Here is a 25,101-nt window from a genome sequence, read left to right on the forward strand (position 1 = left end):
CAGCTGAGCTATTTCGGCCAGCTTGGAAGATGAATGTATTCACAATTTCGGATTACTATAATGATTTCAAATGAATAAGCTTTAATTAGCTACAGGTACTTTCTCATTCTAAATTTCATTGTAATTTAAGGTGAGTCCATGAAAATCATGAACACCTTAGTATCTGCTGCTGCATTGCAGGTAAGTATTGTTAATTTTAGTTTTATTGTTCAGTGGAAGGCTAGGGCTCATTAATCTTCTCTCCTGTAGTAGAAGAGAGAGAAAGCCCCAGAAATTGAAAGCCAACAATCCTTTGGATCTTCAACCTAACTTTCTCCAAACTGAGTCATGCCAGGAAGATTACACAAGGTTATATAACAGTTTTTCCTTTCATCATGATTGCTTTGAATGTAAACATAGCATTTCATAGCAGTTTTTATACTGTATGTTCACCCATCACAAAACCTTTATTTTATTATAGAAGCATTGATGCAAAATGCTGAGAAATTTTATCATTGAGATAATTACAATTGCATAAAGAGTCAAGCCCGGACTACTGAAATCATGGACACTTTTTATCGTGTATTTCTGGACAGTGTTATTAAATGAAATGTTCTGATTATTTGAAAGATGGGGCTGAATATTCTTCTTTGCTAAGAAAAATTGGTGGATGACATTATGGAATTTCATCTTGAAATTACTTCCAGTTCGAGCTTTTCACTTCAAAAAACACCTGTTCAAACATGCCGAAACCCTGGATCGAACCAGGGATCTTTAGATCTTCAGTCTAACACTCTCCCAGCTGAGCTATTTCGGCCAGCTTGGAAGATGAATGTATTCACAATTTCGGATTACTATAATGATTTGAAATGAATAAGCTTTAATTAGCTACAGGTACTTTCTCATTCTAAATTTCATTGGAATTTAAGGTGAGTCCATGAAAATCATGAACACCTTAGTATCTGCTGCTGCATTGCAGGTAAGTATTGTTAATTTTAGTTTTATTGTTCAGTGGAAGGCTAGGGCTCATTAATCTTCTCTCCTGTAGTAGAAGAGAGAGAAAGCCCCAGAATATGAAAGCCAACAATCCTTTGGATCTTCAACCTAACTTTCTCCAAACTTAGTCATGCCAGGAAGATTACACAAGGTTATATAACAGTTTTTCCTTTCATTATGATTGCTTCGAATGTAAACATAGCATTTCATAGCAGTTTTTATACTGTATGTTCACCCATCACAAAACCTTTATTTTTTAATAGAAGCATTGATGCAAAATGCTGAGAAATTTTATCATTGAGATAATTACAATTGCATAAAGAGTCAAGCCCGGACTACTGAAATCATGGACACTTTTTATCGTGTATTTCTGGACAGTGTTATTAAATGAAATGTTCTGATTATTTGAAAGATGGGGCTGAATATTCTTCTTTGCTAAGAAAAATTGGTGGATGACATTATGGAATTTCATCTTGAAATTACTTCCAGTTCGAGCTTTTCACTTCAAAAAACACCTGTTCAAACATGCCGAAACCCTGGATCGAACCAGGGACCTTTAGACCTTCAGTCTAACATTCTCCCAGCTGAGCTATTTCAGCCAGCTTGGAAGATGAATGTATTCACAATTTCGGATTACTATAATGATTTCAAATGAATAAGCTTTAATTAGCTACAGGTACTTTCTCATTCTAAATTTCATTGGAATTTAAGGTGAGTCCATGAAAATCATGAACACCTTAGTATCTGCTGCTGCATTGCAGGTAAGTATTGTTAATTTTAGCTTTATTGTTCAGTGGAAGGCTAGGGCTTATTAATCTTCTCTCCTGTAGTAGAAGAGAGAGAAAGCCCCAGAAATTGAAAGCCAACAATCCTTTGGATCTTCAACCTAACTTTCTCCAAACTGAGTCATGCCAGGAAGATTACACAAGGTTATATAACAGTTTTTCCTTTCATCATGATTGCTTCGAATGTAAACATAGCATTTCATAGCAGTTTTTATACTGTATGTTCACCCATCACAAAACCTTTATTTTATAATAGAAGCATTGATGCAAAATGCTGAGAAATTTTATCATTGAGATAATTACAATTGCATAAAGAGTCAAGCCTGGACTACTGAAATCATGGACACTTTTTATCCTGTATTTCTGGACAGTGTTATTAAATGAAATGTTCTGATTATTTGAAAGATGGGGCTGAATATTCTTCTTTGCTAAGAAAAATTGGTGGATGACATTATGGAATTTCATCTTGAAATTACTTCCAGTTCGAGCTTTTCACTTCAAAAAACACCAGTTCAAACATGCCGAAACCTGGGATCGAATCAGGGACTTTTAGATCTTCAGTCTAACGCTCTCCCAGCTGAGCTATTTCGGCCAGCTTGGAAGATGAATGTATTCACAATTTCGGATTACTATAATGATTTCAAATGAATAAGCTTTAATTAGCTACAGGTACTTTCTCATTCTAAATTTCATTGGAATTTAAGGTGAGTCCATGAAAATCATGAACACCTTAGTATCTGCTGCTGCATTGCAGGTAAGTATTGTTAATTTTAGTTTTATTGTTCAGTGGAAGGCTAGGGCTCATTAATCTTCTTTCCTGTAGTAGAAGAGAGAGAAAGCCCCAGAAATTGAAAGCCAACAATCCTTTGGATCTTCAACCTAACTTTCTCCAAACTGAGTCATGCCAGGAAGATTACACAAGGTTATATAACAGTTTTTCCTTTCATCATGATTGCTTCGAATGTAAACATAGCATTTCATAGCAGTTTTTATACTGTATGTTCACCCATCACAAAACCTTTATTTTATAATAGAAGCATTGATGCAAAATGCTGTGAAATTTTATCATTGAGATAATTACAATTGCATAAAGAGTCAAGCCCTGACTACTGAAATCATGGACACTTTTTATCCTGTATTTCTGGACAGTGTTATTAAATGAAATGTTCTGATTATTTGAAAGATGGGGCTGAATATTCTTCTTTGCTAAGAAAAATTGTTGGATGACATTATGGAATTTCATCTTGAAATTACTTCCAGTTTGAGCTTTTCACTTAAAAAAACACCTGTTCAAACATGCCGAAACCCAGGATCGAACCAGGGACCTTTAGATTTTCAGTATAACGCTCTCCCATCTGAGCTATTTTGGCCAGCTTGGAAGATGAATGTATTCACAATTTCGGATTACTATAATGATTTCAAATGAAAAAGCTTTAATTAGCTAGAGGTACTTTCACATTCTAAATTTCATTGGAATTTAAGGTGAGTCCATGAAAATCATGAACACCTTAGTATCTGCTGCTGCATTGCAGTTAAGTATTCTTAATTTTAGTTTTATTATTCAGTGGAAGGCTAGGGCTCATTAATCTTCTCTCCTGTAGTAGAAAAGAGAGAAAGCCCAAGTAATTGAAAGCCAACAATCCTTTGGATCTTCAACCTAACTTTCTCCAAACTGAGTCATGCCAGGAAGATTACACAAGGTTATATAACAGTTTTTCCTTTCATCATGATTGCTTCGAATGTAAACATAGCATTTCATAGCAGTTTTTATACTGTATGTTCACCCATCACAAAACCTTTATTTTATAATAGAAGCATTGATGCAAAATGCTGTGAAATTTTATCATTGAGATAATTACAATTGCATAAAGAGTCAAGCCCTGACTACTGAAATCATGGACACTTTTTATCCTGTATTTCTGGACAGTGTTATTAAATGAAAATTTCTGATTATTTGAAAGATGGGGCTGAATATTCTTCTTTGCTAAGAAAAATTGGTGGATGACATTATGGAATTTCATCTTGAAATTACTTCCAGTTCGAGCTTTTCACTTAAAAAAACACCTGTTCAAACATGCTGAAACCTGGGATCGTACCAGGGACCTTTAGATTTTCAGTATAACGCTCTCCCAGCTGAGCTATTTCGGCCAGCTTGGAAGATGAATGTATTTACAATTTCGGATTACTATAATGATTTCAAATGAATAAGCTTTAATTAGCTACAGGTACTTTCTCATTCTAAATTTCATTGGAATTTAAGGTGAGTCCATGAAAATCATGAACACCTTAGTATCTGCTGCTGCATTGCAGGTAAGTATTGTTAATTTTAGTTTTATTGTTCAGTGGAAGGCTAGGGCTCATTAATCTTCTCTCCTGTAGTAGAAGAGAGAGAAAGCCCCAGAAATTGAAAGCCAACAATCCTTTGGGTCTTCAACCTAACTTTCTCCAAACTGAGTCATGCCAGGAAGATTACACAAGGTTATATAACAGTTTTTCCTTTCATCATGATTGCTTCGAATGTAAACATAGCATTTCATAGCAGTTTTTATACTGTATGTTCACCCATCACAAAACCTTTATTTTATAATAGAAGCATTGATGCAAAATGATGAGAAATTTTATCATTGAGATAATTACAATTGCATAAAGAGTCAAGCCCGGACTACTGAAATCATGGACACTTTTTATCCTGTATTTCTGGACAGTGTTATTAAATGAAATGTTCTGATTATTTGAAAGATGGGGCTGAATATTCTTCTTTGCTAAGAAAAATTGGTGGATGACATTATGGAATTTCATCTTGAAATTACTTCCAGTTTGAGCTTTTCACTTCAAAAAACACCTGTTCAAACATGCCGAAACCCGGGATCAAACCAGGGACCTTTAGATCTTCAGTCTAACGCTCTCCCAGCTGAGCTATTTCGGCCAACTTGGAAGATGAATGTATTCACAATTTCGGATTACTATAATGATTTCAAATGAATAAGCTTTAATTAGCTACAGGTACTTTCTCATTCTAAATTTCATTGGAATTTAAGGTGAGTCTATGAAAATCATGAACACCTTAGTATCTGCTGCTGCATTGCAGTTAAGTATTCTTAATTTTAGTTTTATTATTCAGTGGAAGGCTAGGGCTCATTAATCTTCTCTCCTGTAGTAGAAAAGAGAGAAAGCCCAAGAAATTGAAAGCCAACAATCCTTTGGATCTTCAACCTAACTTTCTCCAAACTGAGTCATGCCAGGAAGAATACACAAGGTTATATAACAGTTTTTCCTTTCATCATGATTGCTTCGAATGTAAACATAGCATTTCATAGCAGTTTTATACTGTATGTTCACCCATCAGAAAACCTTTATTTTATAATAGAAGCATTGATGCAAAATGCTGAGAAATTTTATCATTGAGATAATTACAATTGCATAAAGAGTCAAGCCCGGACTACTGAAATCATGGACACTTTTTATCCTGTGTTTCTGGACAGTGTTATTAAATGAAATGTTCTGATTATTTGAAAAATGGGGCTGAATATTCTTCTTTGCTAAGAAAAATTGGTGGATGACATTATGGAATTTCATCTTGAAATTACTTCCAGTTTGAGCTTTTCACTTAAAAAAACACCTGTTCAAACATGCCAAAACCCGGGATTGAACCAGGGACCTTTAGATCTTCAGTCTAACGCTCTCCCACCTGAGCTATTTCGGCCAGCTTGGAAAATGAATGTATTCACAATTTCGGATTACTATAATGATTTCAAATGAATAAGCTTTAATTAGCTACGGGTACTTTCACATTCTAAATTTCATTGGAATTTAAGGTGAGTCCATGAAAATCATGAACACCTTAGTATCTGCTGCTGCATTGCAGGTAAGTATTGTTAATTTTAGTTTTATTATTCAGTGGAAGGCTAGGGCTCATTAATCTTCTCTCCTGTTGTAGAAGAGAGAGAAAGCCCCAGAAATTGAAAGCCAACAATCCTTTGGATCTTCAACCTAACTTTCTCCAAACTGAGTCATAAAAGTAAGTAAATGTATCTTAACTCTCTGTGTATTTCATATTTAACCAGGTGGTGACATGGAGTGGGTTTGGCATGGCCTAAGATGACACTAATTTCATCATCACGCTCCAGACCACTCAGTGATCAGTGAGGTGGGCAATGTTTGATGATGTGATTTGCATCATCACGGCACGTCCCTGAACACTTGCAGATTTGTAAATGCCAATCCAGCAGGATAGGTAACAATGCAATAAATCCATGTGTGATGTCTGGAGGCCACTTTCCAAGAAGTGGAAAAGGTTCTCATTTCCATTTTAATGAGTTGCAAAGAGCTATGGAAAGTATCCCCAGTAACAGAACTCGTGTCTCTATCACCTGCCTCTGCACTGTACTTCAACAGAGCACAGAAACCATAATTGCCCTACTAGAGGCTCAGCAGCATGCAGGATGATTAACAGGCAGCAGAAATGAAAACAAGTTACAGTTTCTTTGACTATTAAAGATAAACAGCATGAGTCATGCATATTTCTGGGTATTTAATATGTCAGAAATTGCCCTCTAAAATTATATGAAAAACTTTCCTTCGAGCTGGAGTTGAACCAGCGACCTAAGGATTTCTGTACCAATTTCCTCTACAGTACTCCACTCTACCAGCTGAGCTATCGAAGGATTGTGCTTTAGAGGACTTCTGATGTCATGTGCACTACATCTGACTGAGTGAAAACACAAACAGAATTCAATTATCCTTAAAACAGAAAAATTGCTTGTCTAGATAAAGAGATCCACATTTTTATTTCTGGTCTACTTGCTCATCAAAAGTTGTAAAAATTGTCATGTTTAATAATTGGTAATACATCATTAAAAGTTTGATTTTTATTTGTTCATTTTGAATTAATTAACTTCAGAAATAGTTGGGAAAACAGCTTCCTTAGATTTTCCAACTGCAGACGCCTTTACGTCAAGATTAAAAATGCTGGAAAATTTTCAACCTCTTCTGCGTTCTCCAATTTAGCTTGACTTTTTTCATTGATGAAAATTCTAGAAATTGTGGTGACAAATTGTCAAACTTTTGCCCAGTGAGACAAAAATGGATTTCTAGTCAATGGTCCACGCTGCCACCTCTATTTCTCACAGTACTCTCTGTTTTTACAATGCATCTTCTATGGGTTCAGATCCATGGGATTTCAGAAGTAATACTGTATTTCAGTTCACATCCGTGGTCTCTTAAACCTGTCCTTTGTATGCTGATTAAGGAAAGCAGAGAAATTCTGGGCACAGAACTAGACATTATTGGTTTGTAAGCATTTGCGTAGTCTAGTTTCATTCAGAACATCCCTACTGCACCATTAAAAAGTTGTGAACTCTCCCTGGAAACCCATTGATCCACAAGTTCAAGAGTTCTTTTTTTTCACATGAAGGATGTGTTACATATAAAATAGGGTTGTCCCACTCGAAATTTGGAAAATGGATGTTGAAATATGAGGTCAGTCCAGTTCTGTCCTAATTTTGGATACAGAAATGTTGGGAGGTATATAAATCCTGTGGATTTGACCACATCCTATTTCCATAACCAATGCATAGTTTCTCCTGGATTTTGTTGCTGAGATCAACAGAGCAGGCATTAAACAAGTGGTACTGTTGCTGCCATTCAAAAAAGCTTCAACTTCCCATAACGGGAGCTGAACCCGGGCCACCTGGGTGAAAACCAGGAATCCTAACCGCTAGACCATATGGGACTTTTCCGTTGAGTGTTTCAGCATAGCAGCAGAACAAATATATCATGCTTTGCTGTAATGTATCAACTCTCTGTGTATTTCATATTTAACCAGGTGGTGACATGGAGTGGGTTTGGCATGGCCTATGATGGCACTAATTTCATCATCACTCTCCAGACCACTCAGTGATCAGTGAGGTGGGCAATGTTTGATGATGTGGTTTGCATCATCATGGCACGTCCCTGACCACTTGCAGATTTGTAATTCCAATCCAGCAGGATAGGTAACAATGCAATAAATCCATGTGTGATGTCTGGAGGCCACTTTCCAAGAAGTGGATAAGGTTCTCATTTCCATTTTAATGAGTTGCAAAGAGCTATGGAAGGTATCCCCAGTAACAGAACTCGTGTCTCTATCACCTGCCTCTGCACTGTACTTCAACAGAGCACAGAAACCATAATTGCCCTACTAGAGGCTCAGCAGCATGCAGGATGATTAACAGGCAGCAGAAATGAAAACAAGTTACAGTTTCTCTGACTATTAAAGATAAACAGCATGAGTCATGCATATTTCTGGGTAATTAATATGTCAGAAATTGCCCTCTAAAATGATATGAAAAACTTTCCTTCGAGCCGGAGTTGAACCAGCGACCTAAGGATTTCTGTACCAATTTCCTCTACAGTCCTATGCTTTACCAGCTCAGCTATCAAAGGATTGTGCTTTAGAGGACTTCTGATGTCATGTGCACTACATCTGACTGATTGAAAACAGAAACAGAATTGAATTATCCTTAAAACAGAAAAATTGCTTGTCTAGATAAAGATATCCACATTTTTATTTCTGGTCTACTTGCTCATCAAAAGTTGTAAAAATTGTCATGTTTAATAATTGGTAATACATCATTAAAAGTTTGATTTTTATTTGTTGATTTTGAATTAATTAGCTTCAGAAATAGTTGGGAAAACAGCTTCCTTAGATTTTCCAACTGCAGACGCCTTTACGTCAAGATTAAAAATGCTGGAAAATTTTCAACCTCTTCTGCGTTCTCCAATTTAGCTTGACTTTTTTAATTGATGAAAATTCCAGAAATTGTGGTGACAAATTGTCAAACTTTTGCCCAGTGAGACAAAAATGGATTTCTAGTCAATGGTCCAATCTGCCACCACTATTTCTCACAGTATTCTCTGTTTTTATAATGCATCTTCTATGGGTTCAGATCCAATTGGATTTCAGAAGTAATATTGTATTTCAGTTCCCATCCGTGGTCTCTTAAACCTGTTCTTTGTATGCTGATTAAGGAAAGCGGAGAAATTCTGGGCACAGAAGCAGACATTATTGGTTTATAAGCATTTGCGTAGTCTAGTTTCATTCAGAACATCCCTACTGCACCATTAAAAAGTTGTGAACTCTCCCTGGAAACCCATTGATCCACAAGTTCAAGAGTTCTTTTTTTTCACATGAAGGATGTGTTACATATAAAATAGGGTTGTCCCACTCGAAATTTGGAAGATGGATGTTGAAATACGGGGTCAGACCAGTTCTGTCCTAATTTTGGATACAGAAATGTTGGGAGGTATATAAATCCTGTGGATTTGACCACATCCCATTTCCATAACCAAAGCACAGTTTTTCCTGGATTTTGTTGCTGAGATCAACAGAGCAGGCATTAAACAAGTGGTACTGTTGCTGCCATTCAAAAAAGCTTCAACTTCCTATACTGGGAGTCAAACCCGGGCCACCTGGGTGAAAACCAGGAATCCTAACTGCTAGACCACATGGGACTTTTCCGTTGAGTGTTTCAGCATAGCAGCAGAACAAATATATCATGCTTTGCTGTAATGTATCTTAACTCTCTGTGTATTTCATATTTAACCAGGTGGTGACATGGAGTGGGTTTGGCATGGCCTATGATTACACTAATTTCATCATCACGCTCCAGACCACTCAGTGATAAGTGAGGTGGGCAATGTTTGATGATGTGATTTGCATCATCACGGCACATCCCTGACCACTTGCAGATTTGTAAATGCCAATCCAGCAGGATAGGTAACAATGCAATAAATCCATGTGTGATGTCTGGAGGCCACTTTCCAAGAAGTGGAAAAGGTTCTCATTTCCATTTTAATGAGTTGCAAAGAGCTACGGAAAGTATCCCCAGTAACAGAACTCGTGTCTCTATCACCTGCCTCTGCACTGTACTTCAACAGAGCACAGAAACCATAATTGCCCTACTAGAGGCTCAGCAGCATGCAGGATGATTAACAGGCAGCAGAAATGAAAACAAGTTACAGTTTCTCTGACTATTAAAGAAAAACAGCATGAGTCATGCATATTTCTGGGTATTTAATATGTCAGAAATTGCCCTCTAAAATTATATGAAAACTTTCCTTCGAGCCGGAGTTGAACCAGCGACCTAAGAATTTCTGTACCAATTTCCTCTATAGTACTCCGCTCTATCAGCTGAGCTATCGAAGGATTGTGTTTTAGAGGATTTCTGATGTCATGTGCACTACATCTGACTGAGTGAAAACACAAACAGAATTGAATTATCCTTAAAATAATATGAAAAACTTTCCTTTAAGCCAGAGTTGAACCAGCGACCAAAGGATTTCTGTACATATTTCCTCTACAGTCCTCCGCTCTACCAGCTGAGCTATCGAAGGATTGTGCTTTAGAGGACTTCTGATGTCATGTGCACTACATCTGACTGAGTGAAAACACAAACAGAATTGAATTATCCTTAAAACAGAAAAATTGTTTGTCTAGATAAAGAGATCCACATTTTTATTTCTGGTCTACTTGCTCATCAAAAGTTGTAAAAATTGTTATGTTTAATAATTGGCAATACATCATTAAAAGTTTGTTTTTTTTGCTCATTTTGAATTAATTAGCTTCAGAAATAGTTGGGAAAACAGCTTCCTTAGATTTTCCAACTGCAGACGCCTTTACGTCAAGATTAAAAATGCTGGAAAATTTTCAACCTCTTCTGCGTTCTCCAATTTAGCTTGACTTTTTTAATTGATGAAAATTCCAGAAATTGTGGTGACAAATTGTCAAACTTTTGCCCAGTGAGACAAAAATGGATTTCTAGTCAATGGTCCACGCTGCCACCACTATTTCTCACAGTACTCTCTGTTTTTACATTGCATCTTCTATGTGTTCAGATCCATGGGATTTCAGAAGTAATATTGTATTTCAGTTCCCATCCGTGGTCTCTTATACCTGTCCTTTGTATGCTGATTAAGGAAAGCGGAGAAATTCTGGGCACAGAAGCAGACATTATTGGTTTATAAGCATTTGCGTAGTCTAGTTTCATTCAGAACATCCCTACTGCACCATTAAAAAGTTGTGAACTCTCCCTGGAAACCAATTGATCTACAAGTTCAAGAGTTCTTTTTTTTCACATGAAGGATGTGTTACATATAAAATAGGGTTGTCCCACTCGAAATTTGGAAGATGGATGTCGAAATATGGGGTCAGACCAGTTCTGCCCTAATTTTGGATACAGAAATGTTGGGAGGTATATAAATCCTGTGGATTTGACCACATCCCATTTCCATAACCAAAGCACAGTTTCTCCTGGATTTTGTTGCTGAGATAAACAGAGCAGGCATTAAACAAGTGGTACTGTTGCTGCCATTCAAAAAAGCTTCAACTTCCCATACCGGGAGTCGAACCCAGGCCGCCTGGGTGAAAACCAGGAATCCTAACCGCTAGACCATATGGGACTTTTCTGTTGAGTGTTTCAGCATAGCAGCAGAACAAATATATCATGCTTTGCTGTAATGTATCTTAACTCTCTGTGTATTTCATATTTAACCAGGTGGTGACATGGAGTGGGTTTGGCATGGCCTATGATGACACTAATTTCATCTTCACGCACCAGACCACTCAGTGATCAGTGAGGTGGGCAATGTTTAATGATGTGATTTGCATCATCACGGCACGTCCCTGACCACTTGCAGATTTGTAAATGCCAATCCAGCAGGATAGGTAACAATGCAATACATCCATGTGTGATGTCTGGAGGCCACTTTCCAAGAAGTGGAAAAGGTTCTCATTTCCATTTTAATGAGTTGCAAAGAGCTATGGAAAGTATCCCCAGTAACAGAACTCGTGTCTCTATCACCTGCCTCTGCACTGTACTTCAACAGAGCACAGAAACCATAATTGCCCTACTAGAGGCTCAGCAGCATGCAGGATGATTAACAGGCAGAAGAAATGAAAACAAGTTACAGTTTCTCTGACTATTAAAGATAAACAGCATGAGTCATGCATATTTCTGGGTATTTAATATGTCAGAAATTGCCCTCTAAAATTATATGAAAACTTTCCTTCGAGCCGGAGTGGAACCAGCGACCTAAGAATTTCTGTACCAATTTCCTCTATAGTCCTCCGCTCTATCAGCTGAGCTATCGAAGGATTGTGTTTTAGAGGATTTCTGATGTCATGTGCACTACATCTGACTGAGTGAAAACACAAACAGAATTGAATTATCCTTAAAATAATATGAAAAACTTTCCTTTAAGCCAGAGTTGAACGAGCGACCAAAGGATTTCTGTACATATTTCCTTTACAGTCCTCCGCTCTACCAGCTGAGCTATCGAAGGATTGTGCTTTAGAGGACTTCTGATGTCATGTGCACTACATCTGACTGAGTGAAAACATAAACAGAATTGAATTATCCTTAAAACAGAAAAATTGCTTGTCTAGATAAAGAGATCCACATTTTTATTTCTGGTCTACTTGCTCATCAAAAGTTGTAAAAATTGTTATGTTTAATAATTGGCAATACATCATTAAAAGTTTGTTTTTTTTGCTCATTTTGAATTAATTAGCTTCAGAAATAGTTGGGAAACCAGCTTCCTTAGATTTTCCAACTGCAGACGCCTTTACGTCAAGATTAAAAATGCTGGAAAATTTTCAACCTCTTCTGCGTTCTCCAATTTAGCTTGACTTTTTTAATTGATGAAAATTCCAAAAATTGTGGTGACAAATTGTCAAACTTTTGCCCAGTGAGACAAAAATGGATTTCTAGTCAATGGTCCACGCTGCCACCACTATTTCTCACAGTACTCTCTGTTTTTACAATACATCTTCTATGGGTTCAGATCCATGGGATTTCAGAAGTAATATTGTATTTCAGTTCCCATCCGTGGTCTCTTATACCTGTCCTTTGTATGCTGATTAAGGAAAGCGGAGAAATTCTGGGCACAGAAGCAGACATTATTGGTTTATAAGCATTTGCGTAGTCTAGTTTCATTCAGAACATCCCTACTGCACCATTAAAAAGTTGTGAACTCTCCCTGGAAACCAATTGATCTACAAGTTCAAGAGTTCTTTTTTTTCACATGAAGGATGTGTTACATATAAAATAGGGTTGTCCCACTCGAAATTTGGAAGATGGATGTCGAAATATGGGGTCAGACCAGTTCTGCCCTAATTTTGGATACAGAAATGTTGGGAGGTATATAAATCCTGTGGATTTGACCACATCCCATTTCCATAACCAAAGCACAGTTTCTCCTGGATTTTGTTGCTGAGATAAACAGAGCAGGCATTAAACAAGTGGTACTGTTGCTGCCATTCAAAAAAGCTTCAACTTCCCATACCGGGAGTCGAACCCAGGCCGCCTGGGTGAAAACCAGGAATCCTAACCGCTAGACCATATGGGACTTTTCTGTTGAGTGTTTCAGCATAGCAGCAGAACAAATATATCATGCTTTGCTGTAATGTATCTTAACTCTCTGTGTATTTCATATTTAACCAGGTGGTGACATGGAGTGGGTTTGGCATGGCCTATGATGACACTAATTTCATCATCACGCACCAGACCACTCAGTGATCAGTGAGGTGGGCAATGTTTAATGATGTGATTTGCATCATCACGGCACGTCCCTGACCACTTGCAGATTTGTAAATGCCAATCCAGCAGGATAGGTAACAATGCAATAAATCCATGTGTGATGTCTGGAGGCCACTTTCCAAGAAGTGGAAAAGGTTCTCATTTCCATTTTAATGAGTTGCAAAGAGCTATGGAAAGTATCCCCAGTAACAGAACTCGTGTCTCTATCACCTGCCTCTGCACTGTACTTCAACAGAGCACAGAAACCATAATTGCCCTACTAGAGGCTCAGCAGCATGCAGGATGATTAACAGGCAGCAGAAATGAAAACAAGTTACAGTTTCTCTGACTATTAAAGATAAACAGCATGAGTCATGCATATTTCTGGGTATTTAATATGTCAGAAATTGCCCTCTAAAATGATATGACAAACTTTCCTTCGAGCTGGAGTTGAACCAGAGACCTAAGGATTTCTGTATCAATTTCCTCTTCAGTCCTCCGCTCTACCAGCTGAGCTATCGAAGGATTGTGCTTTAGAGGATTTCTGATGTCATGTGCACTACATCTGACTGAGTGAAAACACAAACAGAATTGAATTATCCTTAAAACAGAAAAATTGCTTGTCTAGATAAAGAGATCCACATTTTTATTTCTGGTCTACTTGCTCATCAAAAGTTGTAAAAATTGTCATGTTTAATAATTGGTAATACATCATTAAAAAAAAATTTTTTCTTTGTTCATTTTGAATTAATTAGCTTCAGAAATAGTTGGGAAAACAGCTTCCTTAGATTTTCCAACTGCAGACGCCTTTACGTCAAGATTAAAAATGTTGGAAAATTTTCAACCTCTTTTGCATTCTCCAATTTAGCTTGACTTTTTTAATTGATGAAAATTCCAGAAATTGTGGTGACAAATTGTCAAACTTTTGCCCAGTGAGACAAAAATGGATTTCTAGTCAATGGTCCACGCTGCCACCACTATTTCTCACAGTACTCTCTGTTTTTACATTGCATCTTCTATGTGTTCAGATCCATGGGATTTCAGAAGTAATATTGTATTTCAGTTCCCATCCGTGGTCTCTTATACCTGTCCTTTGTATGCTGATTAAGGAAAGCGGAGAAATTCTGGGCACAGAAGCAGACATTATTGGTTTATAAGCATTTGCGTAGTCTAGTTTCATTCAGAACATCCCTACTGCACCATTAAAAAGTTGTGAACTCTCCCTGGAAACCAATTGATCTACAAGTTCAAGAGTTCTTTTTTTTCACATGAAGGATGTGTTACATATAAAATAGGGTTGTCCCACTCGAAATTTGGAAGATGGATGTCGAAATATGGGGTCAGACCAGTTCTGCCCTAATTTTGGATACAGAAATGTTGGGAGGTATATAAATCCTGTGGATTTGACCACATCCCATTTCCATAACCAAAGCACAGTTTCTCCTGGATTTTGTTGCTGAGATAAACAGAGCAGGCATTAAACAAGTGGTACTGTTGCTGCCATTCAAAAAAGCTTCAACTTCCCATACCGGGAGTCGAACCCAGGCTGCCTGGGTGAAAACCAGGAATCCTAACCGCTAGACCATATGGGACTTTTCTGTTGAGTGTTTCAGCATAGCAGCAGAACAAATATATCATGCTTTGCTGTAATGTATCTTAACTCTCTGTGTATTTCATATTTAACCAGGTGGTGACATGGAGTGGGTTTGGCATGGCCTAAGATGACACTAATTTCATCATCACGCTCCAGACCACTCAGTGATCAGTGAGGTGGGCAATGTTTAATGATGTGATTTGCATCATCACGGCACGTCCCTGACCACTTGCAGATTTGTAAATGCCAATCCAGCAGGATAGGTAACAATGCAATAAATCCATGTGTGATGTCTGGAGGCCACTTTCCAAGAAGTGGAAAAGGTTCTCATTTCCATTTTAATGAGTTGCAAAGAGCTATGGAAAGTATCCCCAGTAACAGAACTCGTGTCTCTATTACCTGCCTCTGCACTGTACTTCAACAGAGCACAGAAACCATAATTGCCCTACTAGAGGCTCAGCAGCATGCAGGATGATTAACAGGCAGCAGAAATGAAAACAAGTTACAGTTTCTCTGACTATTAAAGATAAACAGCATGAGTCATGCATATTTCTGGGTATTTAATATGTCAGAAATTGCCCTCTAAAATGATATGACAAACTTTCCTTCGAGCTGGAGTTGAACCAGCGACCTAAGGATTTCTGTATCAATTTCCTCTACAGTCCTCCGCTCTACCAGCTGAGCTATCGAAGGATTGTGCTTTAGAGGATTTCTGATGTCATGTGCACTACATCTGACTGAGTGAAAACACAAACAGAATTGAATTATCCTTAAAACAGAAAAATTGCTTGTCTAGATAAAGAGATCCACATTTTTATTTCTGGTCTACTTGCTCATCAAAAGTTGTAAAAATTGTCATGTTTAATAATTGGTAATACATCATTAAAAAAAATTTTTTTCTTTGTTCATTTTGAATTAATTAGCTTCAGAAATAGTTGGGAAAACAGCTTCCTTAGATTTTCCAACTGCAGACGCCTTTACGTCAAGATTAAAAATGTTGGAAAATTTTCAACCTCTTTTGCATTCTCCAATTTAGCTTGACTTTTTTAATTGATGAAAATTCCAGAAATTGTGGTGACAAATTGTCAAACTTTTGCCCAGTGAGACAAAAATGGATTTCTAGTCAATGGTCCACGCTGCCACCACTATTTCTCACAGTACTCTCTGTTTTTACATTGCATCTTCTATGTGTTCAGATCCATGGGATTTCAGAAGTAATATTGTATTTCAGTTCCCATCCGTGGTCTCTTATACCTGTCCTTTGTATGCTGATTAAGGAAAGCGGAGAAATTCTGGGCACAGAAGCAGACATTATTGGTTTATAAGCATTTGCGTAGTCTAGTTTCATTCAGAACATCCCTACTGCACCATTAAAAAGTTGTGAACTCTCCCTGGAAACCAATTGATCTACAAGTTCAAGAGTTCTTTTTTTTCACATGAAGGATGTGTTACATATAAAATAGGGTTGTCCCACTCGAAATTTGGAAGATGGATGTCGAAATATGGGGTCAGACCAGTTCTGCCCTAATTTTGGATACAGAAATGTTGGGAGGTATATAAATCCTGTGGATTTGACCACATCCCATTTCCATAACCAAAGCACAGTTTCTCCTGGATTTTGTTGCTGAGATAAACAGAGCAGGCATTAAACAAGTGGTACTGTTGCTGCCATTCAAAAAAGCTTCAACTTCCCATACCGGGAGTCGAACCCAGGCCGCCTGGGTGAAAACCAGGAATCCTAACCGCTAGACCATATGGGACTTTTCTGTTGAGTGTTTCAGCATAGCAGCAGAACAAATATATCATGCTTTGCTGTAATGTATCTTAACTCTCTGTGTATTTCATATTTAACCAGGTGGTGACATGGAGTGGGTTTGGCATGGCCTATGATGACACTAATTTCATCATCACGCACCAGACCACTCAGTGATCAGTGAGGTGGGCAATGTTTAATGATGTGATTTGCATCATCACGGCACGTCCCTGACCACTTGCAGATTTGTAAATGCCAATCCAGCAGGATAGGTAACAATGCAATACATCCATGTGTGATGTCTGGAGGCCACTTTCCAAGAAGTGGAAAAGGTTCTCATTTCCATTTTAATGAGTTGCAAAGAGCTATGGAAAGTATCCCCAGTAACAGAACTCGTGTCTCTATCACCTGCCTCTGCACTGTACTTCAACAGAGCACAGAAACCATAATTGCCCTACTAGAGGCTCAGCAGCATGCAGGATGATTAACAGGCAGCAGAAATGAAAACAAGTTACAGTTTCTCTGACTATTAAAGATAAACAGCATGAGTCATGCATATTTCTGGGTATTTAATATGTCAGAAATTGCCCTCTAAAATTATATGAAAACTTTCCTTCGAGCCGGAGTGGAACCAGCGACCTAAGAATTTCTTTACCAATTTCCTCTATAGTCCTCCGCTCTATCAGCTGAGCTATCGAAGGATTGTGTTTTAGAGGATTTCTGATGTCATGTGCACTACATCTGACTGAGTGAAAACACAAACAGAATTGAATTATCCTTAAAATAATATGAAAAACTTTCCTTTAAGCCAGAGTTGAACGAGCGACCAAAGGATTTCTGTACATATTTCCTTTACAGTCCTCCGCTCTACCAGCTGAGCTATCGAAGGATTGTGCTTTAGAGGACTTCTGATGTCATGTGCACTACATCTGACTGAGTGAAAACATAAACAGAATTGAATTATCCTTAAAACAGAAAAATTGCTTGTCTAGATAAAGAGATCCACATTTTTATTTCTGGTCTACTTGCTCATCAAAAGTTGTAAAAATTGTTATGTTTAATAATTGGCAATACATCATTAAAAGTTTGGTTTTTTTTGCTCATTTTGAATTAATTAGCTTCAGAAATAGTTGGGAAAACAGCTTCCTTAGATTTTCCAACTGCAGACGCCTTTACGTCAAGATTAAAAATGCTGGAAAATTTTCAACCTCTTCTGCGTTCTCCAGTTTAGCTTGACTTTTTTAATTGATGAAAATTCCAAAAATTGTGGTGACAAATTGTCAAACTTTTGCCCAGTGAGACAAAAATGGATTTCTAGTCAATGGTCCACGCTGACACCACTATTTCTCACAGTACTCTCTGTTTTTACAATACATCTTCTATGGGTTCAGATTCATGGGATTTCAGAAGTAATATTGTATTTCAGTTCCCATCCGTGGTCTCTTATACCTGTCCTTTGTATGCTGATTAAGGAAAGCGGAGAAATTCTGGGCACAGAAGCAGACATTATTGGTTTATAAGCATTTGCGTAGTCTAGTTTCATTCAGAACATCCCTACTGCACCATTAAAAAGTTGTGAACTCTCCCTGGAAACCCATTGATCCACAAGTTCAAGAGTTCTTTTTTTTCACATGAAGGATGTGTTACATATAAAATAGGGTTGTCCCACTCGAAATTTGGAAGATGGATGTTGAAATATGGGGTCAGACCAGTTCTGCCCTAATTTTGGATACAGAAATGTTGGGAGGTATATAAATCCTGTGGATTTGACCACATCCCATTTCCATAACCAAAGCACAGTTTCTCCTGGATTTTGTTGCTGAGATAAACAGAGCAGGCATTAAACAAGTGGTACTGTTGCTGCCATTCAAAAAAGCTTCAACTTCCCATACCGGGAGTCGAACCCAGGCCGCCTGGGTGAAAACCAGGAATCCTAACCGCTAGACCATATGGGACTTTTCTGTTGAGTGTTTCAGCATAGCAGCAGAACAAATATATCATGCTTTGCTGTAATGTATCTTAACTCTCTGTGTATTTCATATTTAACCAGGTGGTGACATGGAGTGGGTTTGGCATGGCCTATGATGACACTAATTTCATCATCACGCACCAGACCACTCAGTGATCAGTGAGGTGGGCAATGTTTAATGATGTGATTTGCATCATCACGGCACGTCCCTGACCACTTGCAGATTTGTAAATGCCAATCCAGCAGGATAGGTAACAATGCAATAAATCCATGTGTGATGTCTGGAGGCCACTTTCCAAGAAGTGGAAAAGGTTCTCATTTCCATTTTAATGAGTTGCAAAGAGCTATGGAAAGTATCCCCAGTAACAGAACTCGTGTCTCTATCACCTGCCTCTGCACTGTACTTCAACAGAGCACAGAAACCATAATTGCCCTACTAGAGGCTCAGCAGCATGCAGGATGATTAACAGGCAGCAGAAATGAAAACAAGTTACAGTTTCTCTGACTATTAAAGAAAAACAGCATGAGTCATACATATTTCTGGGTATTTAATATGTCAGAAATTGCCCTTTAAAATTATATGAAAACTTTCCTTCGAGACGGAGTGGAACCAGCGACCTAAGAATTTCTGTACCAATTTCCTCTATAGTCCTCCGCTCTATCAGCTGAGCTATCGAAGGATTGTGCTTTAGAGGACTTCTGTTGTCATGTGCACTACATCTGACTGAGTGAAAACACAAACAGAATTGAATTATCCTTAAAACAGAAAAATTGCTTGTCTAGATAAAGAGATCCACATTTTTATTTCTGGTCTACTTGCTCATCAAAAGTTGTAAAAATTGTCATGTTTAATAATTGGTAATACATCATTAAAAGTTTGATTTTTATTTGTTCATTTTGAATTAATTTGCTTCAGAAATAGTTGGGAAAACAGCTTCCTTAGATTTTCCAACTGCAGACGCCTTTACGTCAAGATTAAAAATGCTGGAAAATTTTCAACCTCTTCTGCGTTTTCCAATTTAGCTTGACTTTTTTAATTGATGAAAATTCCAGAAATTGTGGTGACAAATTGTCAAACTTTTGCCCAGTGAGACAAAAATGGATTTCTAGTCAATGGTCCACGCTGCCACCACTATTTCTCACAGTACTCTCTGTTTTTACAATGCATCTTCTATGGGTTCAGATCCATGGGATTTCAGAAGTAATATTGTATTTCAGTTCCCATCCGTGGTCTCTTAAACCTGTCCTTTGTATGCTGATTAAGGAAAGCGGAGAAATTCTGGGCACAGAAGCAGACATTATTGGTTTGTAAGCATTTGCGTAGTCTAGTTTCATTCAGAACATCCCTACTGCACCATTAAAAAGTTGTGAACTCTCCCTGGAAACCCATTGATCCACAAGTTCAAGAGTTCTTTTTTTTCACATGAAGGATGTGTTACATATAAAATAGGGTTGTCCCACTCAAAATTTGGAAGATGGATGTTGAAATATGGGGTCAGACCAGTTCTGTCCTAATTTTGGATACAGAAATGTTGGGAGGTATATAAATCCTGTGGATTTGACCACATGCCATTTCCATAACCAAAGCACAGTTTCTCCTGGATTTTGTTGCTGAGATCAACAGAGCAGACATTAAACAAGTGGTACTGTTGCTGCCATTCAAAAAAGCTTCAACTTCCCATACCGGAAGTGAAACCCGGGCCGCCTGGGTGAAAACCAGGAATCATAACCGCTAGACCATATGGGACTTTGCCATTGAGTGTTTCAGCATAACAGCAGAACAAATATATCATGCTTTGCTGTAATGTATCTTAACTCTCTGTGTATTACATATTTAACCAGGTGGTGACATGGAGTGGGTTTGGCATGGCCTATGATGACACTAATTTCATCATCACGCTCCAGACCACTCAGTGATCAGTGAGGTGGGCAATGTTTGATGATGTGATTTGCATCATCACGGCACGTCCCTGACCACTTGCAGATTTGTAAATGCCAATCCAGCAGGATAGGTAACAATGCAATAAATCCATGTGTGATCTCTGGAGGCCACTTTCCAAGAAGTGGAAAAGGTTCTCATTTCCATTTTAATGAGTTGCAAAGAGCTATGGAAAGTATTCCCAGTAACAGAACTCGTGTCTCTATCACCTGCCTCTGCACTGTACTTCAACAGAGCACAGAAACCATAATTGCCCTACTAGAGGCTCAGCAGCATGCAGGATGATTAACAGCCAGCAGAAATGAAAACAAGTTACAGTTTCTCTGACTATTAAAGATAAACAGCATGAGCCATGCATATTTCTGGGTATTTAATATGTCAGAAATTGCCCTCTAAAATGATATGAAAAACTTTCCTTCGAGCTGGAGTTGAACCAGCGACCTAAGGATTTCTGTACCAATTTCCTCTACAGTCCTCCGCTCTACCAGCTGAGCTATCGAAGGATTGTGCTTTAGAGGACTTCTGATGTCATGTGCACTACATCTGACTGAGTGAAAACACAAACAGAATTGAATTATCCTTAAAACAGAAAAATTGCTTGTCTAGATAAAGAGATCCACATTTTTATTTCTGGTCTACTTGCTCATCAAAAGTTGTAAAAATTGTCATGTTTAATAATTGGTAATACATCATTAAAAGTTTGATTTTTACTTGTTCATTTTGAATTAATTAGCTCCAGAAATAGTTGGGAAAACAGCTTCCTTAGATTTTCCAACTGCAGACGCCTTTACGTCAAGATTAAAAATGCTGGAAAATTTTCAACCTCTTTTGCATTCTCCAATTTAGCTTGACTTTTTTAATTGATGAAAATTCCAGAAATTGTGGTGACAAATTGTCAAACTTTTGCCCAGTGAGACAAAAATGGATTTCTAGTCAATGGTTCACGCTGCCACCACTATTTCTCACAGTACTCTCTGTTTTTACATTGCATCTTCTATGTGTTCAGATCCATGGGATTTCAGAAGTAATATTGTATTTCAGTTCACATCCGTAGTCTCTTAAACCTGTCTTTTATATGCTGATTAAGGAAAGAGGAGAAATTCTGGGCACAGAAGCAGACATTATTGGTTTGTAAGCATTTGCGTAGTCTAGTTTTATTCAGAACATCCCTACTGCACCATTAAAAAGTTGTGAACTCTCCCTGGAAACCCATTGTTCCACAAGTTCAAGAGTTCTTTTTTTTCACATGAAGGATGTGTTACATATAAAATAGGGTTGTCCCACTCGAAATTTGGAAGATGGATGTTGAAATATGGGGTCAGACCAGTTCTGTCCTAATTTTGGATACAGAAATGTTGGGAGGTATATAAATCCTGTGGATTTGACTACATCCCATTTCCATAACCAAAGCACAGTTTCTCCTGGATTTTGTTGCTGAGATCAACAGAGCAGGCATTAAACAAGTGGTACTGTTGCTGCCATTCAAAAAAGCTTCAACTTCCCATACCGGAAGTCAAACCCGGGCCGCTTGGGTGAAAACCAGGAATCCTAACCGCTAGACCATATGGGACTTTTCCATTGAGTGTTTCAGCATAGCAGCAGAACAAATATATCATGCTTTGCTGTAATGTATCTTAACTCTCTGTGTATTACATATTTAACCAGGTGGTGACATGGAGTGGGTTTGGCATGGCCTATGATGACACTAATTTCATCATCACGCTCCAGACCACTCAGTGATCAGTGAGGTGGGCAATGTTTGATGATGTGATTTGCATCATCACGGCACGTCCCTGACCACTTGCAGATTTGTAAATGCCAATCCAGCAGGATAGGTAACAATGCAATAAATCCATGTGTGATGTCTGGAGGCCACTTTCCAAGAAGTGGAAAAGGTTCTCATTTCCATTTTAATGAGTTGCAAAGAGCTATGGAAAGTATTCCCAGTAACAGAACTCGTGTCTCTATCACCTGCCTCTGCACTGTACTTCAACAGAGCACAGAAACCATAATTGCCCTACTAGAGGCTCAGCAGCATGCAGAATGATTAACAGGCAGCAGAAATGAAAACAAGTTACAGTTTCTCTGACTATTAAAGATAAACAGCATGAGTCATGCATATTTCTGGGTATTTAATATGTCAGAAATTGCCCTCTAAAATTATATGAAAACTTTCCTTCGAGCCGGAGTTGAACCAGCGACCTAAGGATTTCTGTACCAATTTCCTCTACAGTCCTCCGCTCTACCAGCTGAGCTATCGAAGGATTGTGCTTTAGAGGACTTCTGATGTCATGTGCACTACATCTGACTGAGTGAAAACACAAACAGAATTGAATTATCCTTAAAACAGAAAAATTGCTTGTCTAGATAAAGAGATCCACATTTTTATTTCTGGTCTACTTTCTCATCAAAAGTTGTAAAAATTGTCATGTTTAATAATTGGTAATACATCATTAAAAGTTTTATTTTTATTTGTTCATTTTGAATTAATTAGCTTCAGAAATAGTTGGGAAAACAGCTTCCTTAGATTTTCCAACTGCAGATGCCTTTACGTCAAAATTAAAAATGCTGGAAAATTTTCAACCTCTTCTGCATTCTCCAATTTAGCTTGACTTTTTTAATTGATGAAAATTCCAGAAATTGTGGTGACAAATTGTCAAACTTTTGCCCAGTGAGACAAAAATGGATTTCTAGTCAATGATCCACGCTGCCACCACTATTTCTCACAGTACTCTCTGTTTTTACAATGCATTTTCTATGGGTTCAGATCTATAGGATTTCAGAAGTAATATTGTATTTCAGTTCCCATTTGTGGTGTCTTAAACCTGTCCTTTGTATGCTGATTAAGGAAAGCGGAGAAATTCTGGGCACAGAAGCAGACATTATTGGTTTGTAAGCATTTGCGTAGTCTAGTTTCATTCAGAACATCCCTACTGCACAATTAAAAAGTTGTGAACTCTCCCTGGAAACCCATTGATCCACAAGTTCAAGAGTTCTTTTTTTTCACATGAAGGATGTGTTACATATAAAATAGGGTTTTCCCACTCAAAATGTGGAAGATGGATGTTGAAATATGGGGTCAGACCAGTTCTGTCCTAATTTTGGATACAGAAATGTTGGGAGGTATATAAATCCTGTGGATTTGACTAAATCCCATTTCCATAACCAAAGCACAGTTTCTCCTGGATTTTGTTGCTGAGATCAATAGAGCAGGCATTAAACAAGTGGTACTGTTGCTGCCATTCAAAAAAGCTTCAACTTCCCATACCGGAAGTGAAACCCGGGCCGCTTGGGTGAAAACCAGGAATCCTAACCGCTAGACCATATGGGACTTTTCCATTGAGTGTTTCAGCATAGCAGCAGAACAAATATATCATGCTTTGCTGTAATGTATCTTAACTCTCTGTGTATTACATATTTAACCAGGTGGTGACATGGAGTGGGTTTGGCATGGCCTATGATGACACTAATTTCATCATCACGCTCCAGACCACTCAGTGATTAGTGAGGTGGGCAATGTTTGATGATGTGATTTGCATCATCACGGCACGTCCCTGACCACTTGCAGATTTGTAAATGCCAATCCAGCAGGATAGGTAACAATGCAATAAATCCATGTGTGATGTCTGGAGGCCACTTTCCAAGAAGTGGAAAAGGTTCTCATTTCCATTTTAATGAGTTGCAAAGAGCTATGGAAAGTATTCCCAGTAACAGAACTCGTGTCTCTATCACCTGCCTCTGCACTGTACTTCAACAGAGCACAGAAACCATAATTGCCCTACTAGAGGCTCAGCAGCATGCAGGATGATTAACAGGCAGCAGAAATGAACACAAGTTACGGATGACATTATGGAATTTCATCTTGAAATTACTTCCAGTTCAAACTTTTCACTTCCTTTCCAGGGACATTTAGATCTTCAGTCTAACGCTCTCCCAGCTGAGCTATTTCAGCCAGCTTGGAAGATGAATGTATTCACAATTTTGGATTACTATAATGATTTCAAATGAATAAGCTTTAATTAGCTACAGGTACTTTCTCATTCTAAATTTCATTGGAATTTAAGGTGAGTCCATGAAAATCATGAACACCTTAGTATCTGCTGCTGCATTGCAGGTAAGTATTGTTAATTTTAGTTTTATTGTTCAGTGGAAGGCTAGGGCTCATTAATCTTCTCTCCTGTAGTAGAAGAGAGAGAAAGCCCCAGAAATTGAAAGCCAACAATCCTTTGGATCTTCAACCTAACTTTCTCCAAACTGAGTCATGCCAGGAAGATTACACAAGGTTATATAACAGTTTTTCCTTTCATCATGATTGCTTCGAATGTAAACATAGCATTTCATAGCAGTTTTTATACTGTATGTTCACCCATCACAAAACCTTTATTTTATAATAGAAGCATTGATGCAAAATGCTGAGAAATTTTATCATTGAGATAATTACAATTGCATAAAGAGTCAAGCCCGGACTACTGAAATCATGGACACTTTTTATCCTGTATTTTTGGACAGTGTTATTAAATGAAATGTTCTG

At 37.9% G+C, this 25,101-nt stretch overlaps 10 non-coding genes across 10 annotated transcripts; all 10 read right to left on the reverse strand.

Annotated features, from left to right (window-relative positions):
• Positions 1-4,613: 4,613 nt before the first annotated feature.
• TRNAF-GAA (transfer RNA phenylalanine (anticodon GAA)) lies at positions 4,614-4,686 on the reverse strand. Its single transcript has one exon. It is a non-coding gene; the product is annotated as a tRNA-Phe (tRNA).
• A 704-nt stretch (positions 4,687-5,390) lies between these two features.
• Positions 5,391-5,463, reverse strand: TRNAF-GAA (transfer RNA phenylalanine (anticodon GAA)). The gene has a single exon. It is a non-coding gene; the product is annotated as a tRNA-Phe (tRNA).
• A 5,663-nt stretch (positions 5,464-11,126) lies between these two features.
• TRNAE-UUC (transfer RNA glutamic acid (anticodon UUC)) lies at positions 11,127-11,198 on the reverse strand. Its single transcript has one exon. It is a non-coding gene; the product is annotated as a tRNA-Glu (tRNA).
• A 1,875-nt stretch (positions 11,199-13,073) lies between these two features.
• TRNAE-UUC (transfer RNA glutamic acid (anticodon UUC)) lies at positions 13,074-13,145 on the reverse strand. The gene has a single exon. It is a non-coding gene; the product is annotated as a tRNA-Glu (tRNA).
• A 1,690-nt stretch (positions 13,146-14,835) lies between these two features.
• On the reverse strand, positions 14,836-14,907 carry TRNAE-UUC (transfer RNA glutamic acid (anticodon UUC)). Its single transcript has one exon. It is a non-coding gene; the product is annotated as a tRNA-Glu (tRNA).
• A 605-nt stretch (positions 14,908-15,512) lies between these two features.
• On the reverse strand, positions 15,513-15,602 carry TRNAY-GUA (transfer RNA tyrosine (anticodon GUA)). The gene is given in 2 exon segments: positions 15,513-15,548; positions 15,566-15,602. It is a non-coding gene; the product is annotated as a tRNA-Tyr (tRNA).
• Positions 15,603-16,597: 995 nt separating this feature from the next.
• On the reverse strand, positions 16,598-16,669 carry TRNAE-UUC (transfer RNA glutamic acid (anticodon UUC)). Its single transcript has one exon. It is a non-coding gene; the product is annotated as a tRNA-Glu (tRNA).
• Positions 16,670-18,545: 1,876 nt separating this feature from the next.
• Positions 18,546-18,617, reverse strand: TRNAE-UUC (transfer RNA glutamic acid (anticodon UUC)). Its single transcript has one exon. It is a non-coding gene; the product is annotated as a tRNA-Glu (tRNA).
• A 2,366-nt stretch (positions 18,618-20,983) lies between these two features.
• Positions 20,984-21,073, reverse strand: TRNAY-GUA (transfer RNA tyrosine (anticodon GUA)). The gene is given in 2 exon segments: positions 20,984-21,019; positions 21,037-21,073. It is a non-coding gene; the product is annotated as a tRNA-Tyr (tRNA).
• A 1,671-nt stretch (positions 21,074-22,744) lies between these two features.
• On the reverse strand, positions 22,745-22,834 carry TRNAY-GUA (transfer RNA tyrosine (anticodon GUA)). Its single transcript is given in 2 exon segments — positions 22,745-22,780; positions 22,798-22,834. It is a non-coding gene; the product is annotated as a tRNA-Tyr (tRNA).
• Positions 22,835-25,101: the final 2,267 nt, after the last annotated feature.

The sequence above is a fragment of the Mixophyes fleayi genome, chromosome 3 (assembly GCF_038048845.1).
Source record: "Mixophyes fleayi isolate aMixFle1 chromosome 3, aMixFle1.hap1, whole genome shotgun sequence".
In the NCBI taxonomy this organism is placed as follows: Eukaryota; Metazoa; Chordata; class Amphibia; order Anura; family Limnodynastidae; genus Mixophyes; species Mixophyes fleayi.